The sequence below is a fragment of the Coregonus lavaretus genome (assembly GCF_964263955.1).
Source record: "Coregonus lavaretus genome assembly, contig: HAP1_SCAFFOLD_959, whole genome shotgun sequence".
Lineage (NCBI taxonomy): Eukaryota > Metazoa > Chordata > Actinopteri > Salmoniformes > Salmonidae > Coregonus > Coregonus lavaretus.
Genome location: NW_028165457.1, coordinates 53,877 through 65,318, shown reverse-complemented (window position 1 = coordinate 65,318; position 11,442 = coordinate 53,877).

The following is an 11,442-nucleotide window of genomic DNA, read 5'->3' as shown; positions in this document are numbered from 1 at the left end:
CTACTAACCTACTCCAACTATACTGGCCATCTAGACCACACACTATGACTACTAACCTACTCCAACTATACTGGCCATCTGGACCACAACCTATGACTACTAACCTACTCCAACTATACTGGCCATCTAGACCACACACTATGACTACTAACCTACTCCAACTATACTGGCCATCTAGACCACACACTATGACTACTAACCTACTCCAACTATACTGCCCATCTAGACCACACGCTATGACTACTAACCTACTCCAACTATACTGGCCATCTAGACCACACACTATGACTACTAACCTACTATACTGGCCATCTAGACCACGCTATGACTACTAACCTACTCCAACTATACTGGCCATCTAGACCACACGCTATGACTACTCACCTACTCCAACTATACTGGCCATCTGGACCACACTATGACTACTAACCTACTACAACTATACTGGCCATCTAGACCACACACTATGACTACTAACCTACTCCAACTATACTGGCCATCTAGACCACACACTATGACTACTAACCTACTCCAACTATACTGGCTATCTAGGCCACACACTATGACTACTAACCTTCTCCAACTATACTGGCCATCTAGACCACACACTATGACTACTAACCTACTACAACTATACTGGCCATCTAGACCACGCTATGACTACTAACCTACTCCAACTATACTAGCCATCTGGACCACACACTATGACTACTAACCTACTCCAACTATACTGGCCATCTAGACCACACACTATGACTACTAACCTACTATACTGGCCATCTGGACCACACTATGACTACTAACCTACTCCAACTATACTGGCCATCTGGACCACACACTATGACTACTAACCTACTCCAACTATACTGGCCATCTAGACCACACACTATGACTACTAACCTACTCCAACTATACTGGCCATCTAGACCACACACTATGACTACTAACCTACTCAAACTATACTGGCCATCTGGACCACACTATGACTACTAACCTACTATACTGGCCATCTAGACCACACTATGACTACTAACCTACTCCAACTATACTGGCCATCTAGACCACACACTATGACTACTAACATACTCCAACTATACTGGCCATCTGGTCCACACTATGACTACTAACCTACTCCAACTATACTGGCCATCTAGACCACACTATGACTACTAACCTACTCCAACTATACTGGCCATCTAGACCACACTATGACTACTAACCTACTATACTGGCCATCTAGACCACACTATGACTACTAACCTACTCCAACTATACTGGCCATCTAGACCACACTATGACTACTAACCTACTACAACTATACTGGCCATCTAGACCACACACTATGACTACTAACCTACTACAACTATACTGGCCATCTAGACCACACACTATGACTACTAACCTACTCCAACTATACTGGCCATCTAGACCACACTATGACTATTAACCTACTCCAACTATACTGGCCATCTAGACCACACTATGACTACTAACCTACTCCAACTATACTGCCCATCTAGACCACACACTATGACTACTAACCTACTCCAACTATACTGGCCATCTGGACCACACACTATGACTACTAACCTACTACAACTATACTGGCCATCTGGACCACACGCTATGACTATTAACCTACTACAACTATACTGGCCATCTGGACCACAAACTATGACTACTAACCTACTACAACTATACTGGCCATCTGGACCACACGCTATGACTATTAACCTACTACAACTATACTGGCCATCTGGACCACACACTATGACTACTAACCTACTCCAACTATACTGGCCATCTAGACCACACACTATGACTACTAACCTACTATACTGGCCATCTGGACCACACACTATGACTACTAACCTACTCCAACTATACTGGCCATCTAGACCACACACTATGACTACTAACCTACTCCAACTATACTGGCCATCTAGACCACACACTATGACTACTAACCTACTACAACTATACTGGCCATCTGGACCACACACTATGACTACTAACCTACTCCAACTATACTGGCCATCTAGACCACACACTATGACTACTAACCTACTCCAACTATACTGGCCATCTAGACCACACACTATGACTACTAACCTACTCCAACTATACTGGCCATCTAGACCACACACTATGACTACTAACCTACTACAACTATACTGGCCATCTGGACCACACACTATGACTACTAACCTACTACAACTATACTGGCCATCTGGACCACACACTATGACTACTAACCTACTCCAACTATACTGGCCATCTGGACCACACACTATGACTACTAACCTACTCCAACTATACTGGCCATCTGGACCACACACTATGACTACTAACCTACTCCAACTATACTGGCCATCTGGACCACACACTATGACTACTAACCTACTCCAACTATACTGGCCATCTGGACCAAACACTATGACTACTAACCTACTCCAACTATACTGGCCATCTGGACCACACACTATGACTACTAACCTACTCCAACTATACTGGCCATCTGGACCACACACTATGACTACTAACCTACTCCAACTATACTGGCCATCTGGACCACACTATGAATACTAACCTACTCCAACTATACTGGCCATCTGGACCACACACTATGACTACTAACCTACTCCAACTATACTGGCCATCTAGACCACACACTATGACTACTAACCTACTCCAACTATACTGGCCATCTAGACCACACGCTATGACTACTAACCTACTATACTGGCCATCTGGACCACACACTATGACTACTAACCTACTCCAACTATACTGGCCATCTAGACCAAACACTATGACTACTAACCTACTCCAACTATACTGGCCATCTGGACCACAACCTATGACTACTAACCTACTCCAACTATACTGGCCATCTAGACCACACACTATGACTACTAACCTACTCCAACTATACTGGCCATCTAGACCACACACTATGACTACTAACCTACTCCAACTATACTGCCCATCTAGACCACACGCTATGACTACTAACCTACTCCAACTATACTGGCCATCTAGACCACACACTATGACTACTAACCTACTATACTGGCCATCTAGACCACGCTATGACTACTAACCTACTCCAACTATACTGGCCATCTAGACCACACGCTATGACTACTCACCTACTCCAACTATACTGGCCATCTGGACCACACTATGACTACTAACCTACTACAACTATACTGGCCATCTAGACCACACACTATGACTACTAACCTACTCCAACTATACTGGCCATCTAGACCACACACTATGACTACTAACCTACTCCAACTATACTGGCCATCTAGACCACACACTATGACTACTAACCTACTCCAACTATACTGGCCATCTAGACCACACACTATGACTACTAACCTACTACAACTATACTGGCCATCTAGACCACGCTATGACTACTAACCTACTCCAACTATACTGGCCATCTGGACCACACACTATGACTACTAACCTACTCCAACTATACTGGCCATCTAGACCACACACTATGACTACTAACCTACTATACTGGCCATCTGGACCACACACTATGACTACTAACCTACTCCAACTATACTGGCCATCTAGACCACACACTATGACTACTAACCTACTCCAACTATACTGGCCATCTAGACCACACACTATGACTACTAACCTACTCAAACTATACTGGCCATCTGGACCACACTATGACTACTAACCTACTATACTGGCCATCTAGACCACACTATGACTACTAACCTACTCCAACTATACTGGCCATCTAGACCACACACTATGACTACTAACATACTCCAACTATACTGGCCATCTGGTCCACACTATGACTACTAACCTACTCCAACTATACTGGCCATCTAGACCACACTATGACTACTAACCTACTATACTGGCCATCTAGACCACACTATGAATACTAACCTACTCCAACTATACTGGCCATCTAGACCACACTATGACTACTAACCTACTACAACTATACTGGCCATCTAGACCACACACTATGACTACTAACCTACTACAACTATACTGGCCATCTAGACCACACACTATGACTACTAACCTACTCCAACTATACTGGCCATCTAGACCACACACTATGACTACTAACCTACTCCAACTATACTGGCCATCTAGACCACACTATGACTACTAACCTACTACAACTATACTGGCCATCTAGACCACACACTATGACTACTAACCTACTCCAACTATACTGGCCATCTAGACCACACACTATGACTACTAACCTACTCCAACTATACTGGCCATCTAGACCACACACTATGACTACTAACCTACTACAACTATACTGCCCATCTAGACCACGCTATGACTACTAACCTACTCCAACTATACTGGCCATCTGGACCACACACTATGACTACTAACCTACTCCAACTATACTGGCCATCTAGACCACACACTATGACTACTAACCTACTATACTGGCCATCTGGACCACACTATGACTACTAACCTACTCCAACTATACTGGCCATCTGGACCACACACTATGACTACTAACCTACTCCAACTATACTGGCCATCTAGACCACACACTATGACTACTAACCTATTCCAACTATACTGGCCATCTAGACCACACACTATGACTACTAACCTACTCAAACTATACTGGCCATCTGGACCACACTATGACTACTAACCTACTATACTGGCCATCTAGACCACACTATGACTACTAACCTACTCCAACTATACTGGCCATCTAGACCACACACTATGACTACTAACCTACTCCAACTATACTGGCCATCTGGACCACACTATGACTACTAACCTACTATACTGGCCATCTAGACCACACTATGACTACTAACCTACTCCAACTATACTGGCCATCTAGACCACACTATGACTACTAACCTACTCCAACTATACTGGCCATCTAGACCACACACTATGACTACTAACCTACTACAACTATACTGGCCATCTGGACCACACACTATGACTACTAACCTACTACAACTATACTGGCCATCTGGACCACACTATGACTACTAACCTACTATACTGGCCATCTAGACCACACTATGACTACTAACCTACTCCAACTATACTGGCCATCTAGACCACACTATGACTACTAACCTACTCCAACTATACTGGCCATCTAGACCACACATTATGACTACTAACCTACTACAACTATACTGGCCATCTGGACCACACACTATGACTACTAACCTACTACAACTATACTGGCCATCTAGACCACACACTATGACTACTAACCTACTCCAACTATACTGCCCATCTAGACCACGCTATGACTACTAACCTACTCCAACTATACTGGCCATCTAGACCACACACTATGACTACTAACCTACTACAACTATACTGGCCATCTAGACCACGCTATGACTACTAACCTACTCCAACTATACTGGCCATCTGGACCACACACTATGACTACTAACCTACTCCAACTATACTGGCCATCTAGACCACACACTATGACTACTAACCTACTATACTGGCCATCTGGACCACACTATGACTACTAACCTACTCCAACTATACTGGCCATCTGGACCACACACTATGACTACTAACCTACTCCAACTATACTGGCCATCTAGACCACACTATGACTATTAACCTACTCCAACTATACTGGCCATCTAGACCACACTATGACTACTAACCTACTCCAACTATACTGCCCATCTAGACCACACACTATGACTACTAACCTACTCCAACTATACTGGCCATCTGGACCACACACTATGACTACTAACCTACTACAACTATACTGGCCATCTGGACCACACGCTATGACTATTAACCTACTACAACTATACTGGCCATCTGGACCACACACTATGACTACTAACCTACTACAACTATACTGGCCATCTGGACCACACGCTATGACTATTAACCTACTACAACTATACTGGCCATCTGGACCACACACTATGACTACTAACCTACTCCAACTATACTGGCCATCTAGACCACACACTATGACTACTAACCTACTATACTGGCCATCTGGACCACACACTATGACTACTAACCTACTCCAACTATACTGGCCATCTAGACCACACACTATGACTACTAACCTACTCCAACTATACTGGCCATCTAGACCACACACTATGACTACTAACCTACTACAACTATACTGGCCATCTGGACCACACACTATGACTACTAACCTACTCCAACTATACTGGCCATCTAGACCACACACTATGACTACTAACCTACTCCAACTATACTGGCCATCTAGACCACACACTATGACTACTAACCTACTCCAGCTATACTGGCCATCTAGACCACACACTATGACTACTAACCTACTACAACTATACTGGCCATCTGGACCACACACTATGACTACTAACCTACTACAACTATACTGGCCATCTGGACCACACACTATGACTACTAACCTACTCCAACTATACTGGCCATCTGGACCACACACTATGACTACTAACCTACTCCAACTATACTGGCCATCTGGACCACACACTATGACTACTAACCTACTCCAACTATACTGGCCATCTGGACCACACACTATGACTACTAACCTACTCCAACTATACTGGCCATCTGGACCAAACACTATGACTACTAACCTACTCCAACTATACTGGCCATCTGGACCACACACTATGACTACTAACCTACTCCAACTATACTGGCCATCTGGACCACACACTATGACTACTAACCTACTCCAACTATACTGGCCATCTGGACCACACTATGAATACTAACCTACTCCAACTATACTGGCCATCTGGACCACACACTATGACTACTAACCTACTCCAACTATACTGGCCATCTAGACCACACACTATGACTACTAACCTACTCCAACTATACTGGCCATCTAGACCACACGCTATGACTACTAACCTACTATACTGGCCATCTGGACCACACACTATGACTACTAACCTACTCCAACTATACTGGCCATCTAGACCACACACTATGACTACTAACCTACTCCAACTATACTGGCCATCTGGACCACAACCTATGACTACTAACCTACTCCAACTATACTGGCCATCTAGACCACACACTATGACTACTAACCTACTCCAACTATACTGGCCATCTAGACCACACACTATGACTACTAACCTACTCCAACTATACTGCCCATCTAGACCACACGCTATGACTACTAACCTACTCCAACTATACTGGCCATCTAGACCACACACTATGACTACTAACCTACTATACTGGCCATCTAGACCACGCTATGACTACTAACCTACTCCAACTATACTGGCCATCTAGACCACACGCTATGACTACTCACCTACTCCAACTATACTGGCCATCTGGACCACACTATGACTACTAACCTACTACAACTATACTGGCCATCTAGACCACACACTATGACTACTAACCTACTCCAACTATACTGGCCATCTAGACCACACACTATGACTACTAACCTACTCCAACTATACTGGCCATCTAGACCACACACTATGACTACTAACCTACTCCAACTATACTGGCCATCTAGACCACACACTATGACTACTAACCTACTACAACTATACTGGCCATCTAGACCACGCTATGACTACTAACCTACTCCAACTATACTGGCCATCTGGACCACACACTATGACTACTAACCTACTCCAACTATACTGGCCATCTAGACCACACACTATGACTACTAACCTACTATACTGGCCATCTGGACCACACTATGACTACTAACCTACTCCAACTATACTGGCCATCTGGACCACACACTATGACTACTAACCTACTCCAACTATACTGGCCATCTAGACCACACACTATGACTACTAACCTACTCCAACTATACTGGCCATCTAGACCACACACTATGACTACTAACCTACTCAAACTATACTGGCCATCTGGACCACACTATGACTACTAACCTACTATACTGGCCATCTAGACCACACTATGACTACTAACCTACTCCAACTATACTGGCCATCTAGACCACACACTATGACTACTAACATACTCCAACTATACTGGCCATATGGTCCACACTATGACTACTAACCTACTCCAACTATACTGGCCATCTAGACCACACTATGACTACTAACCTACTCCAACTATACTGGCCATCTAGACCACACTATGACTACTAACCTACTATACTGGCCATCTAGACCACACTATGACTACTAACCTACTCCAACTATACTGGCCATCTAGACCACACTATGACTACTAACCTACTACAACTATACTGGCCATCTAGACCACACACTATGACTACTAACCTACTACAACTATACTGGCCATCTAGACCACACACTATGACTACTAACCTACTCCAACTATACTGGCCATCTAGACCACACACTATGACTACTAACCTACTCCAACTATACTGGCCATCTAGACCACACTATGACTACTAACCTACTACAACTATACTGGCCATCTAGACCACACACTATGACTACTAACCTACTCCAACTATACTGGCCATCTAGACCACACACTATGACTACTAACCTACTCCAACTATACTGGCCATCTAGACCACACACTATGACTACTAACCTACTACAACTATACTGCCCATCTAGACCACGCTATGACTACTAACCTACTCCAACTATACTGGCCATCTGGACCACACACTATGACTACTAACCTACTCCAACTATACTGGCCATCTAGACCACACACTATGACTACTAACCTACTATACTGGCCATCTGGACCACACTATGACTACTAACCTACTCCAACTATACTGGCCATCTGGACCACACACTATGACTACTAACCTACTCCAACTATACTGGCCATCTAGACCACACACTATGACTACTAACCTACTCCAACTATACTGGCCATCTAGACCACACACTATGACTACTAACCTACTCAAACTATACTGGCCATCTGGACCACACTATGACTACTAACCTACTATACTGGCCATCTAGACCACACTATGACTACTAACCTACTCCAACTATACTGGCCATCTAGACCACACACTATGACTACTAACCTACTCCAACTATACTGGCCATCTGGACCACACTATGACTACTAACCTACTATACTGGCCATCTAGACCACACTATGACTACTAACCTACTCCAACTATACTGGCCATCTAGACCACACTATGACTACTAACCTACTCCAACTATACTGGCCATCTAGACCACACACTATGACTACTAACCTACTACAACTATACTGGCCATCTGGACCACACACTATGACTACTAACCTACTACAACTATACTGGCCATCTGGACCACACTATGACTACTAACCTACTATACTGGCCATCTAGACCACACTATGACTACTAACCTACTCCAACTATACTGGCCATCTAGACCACACTATGACTACTAACCTACTCCAACTATACTGGCCATCTAGACCACACACTATGACTACTAACCTACTACAACTATACTGGCCATCTGGACCACACACTATGACTACTAACCTACTACAACTATACTGGCCATCTAGACCACACACTATGACTACTAACCTACTCCAACTATACTGCCCATCTAGACCACGCTATGACTACTAACCTACTCCAACTATACTGGCCATCTAGACCACACACTATGACTACTAACCTACTACAACTATACTGGCCATCTAGACCACGCTATGACTACTAACCTACTCCAACTATACTGGCCATCTGGACCACACACTATGACTACTAACCTACTCCAACTATACTGGCCATCTAGACCACACACTATGACTACTAACCTACTATACTGGCCATCTGGACCACACTATGACTACTAACCTACTCCAACTATACTGGCCATCTGGACCACACACTATGACTACTAACCTACTCCAACTATACTGGCCATCTAGACCACACACTATGACTACTAACCTACTCCAACTATACTGGCCATCTAGACCACACACTATGACTACTAACCTACTCCAACTATACTGGCCATCTAGACCACACACTATGACTACTAACCTACTCCAACTATACTGGCCATCTGGACCACACTATGACTACTAACCTACTATACTGGCCATCTAGACCACACTATGACTACTAACCTACTCCAACTATACTGGCCATCTAGACCACACACTATGACTACTAACCTACTATACTGGCCATCTAGACCACGCTATGACTACTAACCTACTCCAACTATACTGGCCACCTAGACCACACTATGACTACTAACCTACTACAACTATACTGGCCATCTAGACCACACACTATGACTACTAACCTACTACAACTATACTGGCCATCTAGACCACACACTATGACTACTAACCTACTCCAACTATACTGGCCATCTAGACCACACACTATGACTACTAACCTACTCCAACTATACTGGCCATCTAGACCACACACTATGACTACTAACCTACTACAACTATACTGGCCATCTAGACCACGCTATGACTACTAACCTACTCCACCTATACTGGCCATCTGGACCACACACTATGACTACTAACCTACTCCAACTATACTGGCCATCTGGACCACACACTATGACTACTAACCTACTCCAACTATACTGGCCATCTAGACCACACACTATGACTACTAACCTACTCCAACTATACTGGCCATCTAGACCACACACTATGACTACTAACCTACTACAACTATACTGGCCATCTGGACCACACACTATGACTACTAACCTACTACAACTATACTGGCCATCTGGACCACACTATGACTACTAACCTACTATACTGGCCATCTAGACCACACTATGACTACTAACCTACTCCAACTATACTGGCCATCTAGACCACACTATGACTACTAACCTACTCCAACTATACTGGCCATCTAGACCACACACTATGACTACTAACCTACTACAACTATACTGGCCATCTGGACCACACACTATGACTACTAACCTACTCCAACTATACTGGCCATCTAGACCACACACTATGACTACTAACCTACTCCAACTATACTGGCCCTCTAGACCACACACTATGACTACTAACCTACTCCAACTATACTGGCCATCTAGACCACACACTATGACTACTAACCTACTCCAACTATACTGGCCATCTAGACCACACGCTATGACTACTAACCTACTCCAACTATACTGGCCATCTGGACCACACACTATGACTACTAACCTACTCCAACTATACTGGCCATCTGGACCACACACTATGACTACTAACCTACTCCAACTATACTGGCCATCTGGACCACACGCTATGACTACTAACCTACTCCAACTATACTGGCCATCTGGACCACACTATGACTACTAACCTACTCCAACTATACTGCCCATCTAGACCACACACTATGACTACTAACCTACTCCAACTATACTGGCCATCTAGACCACACTATGACTACTA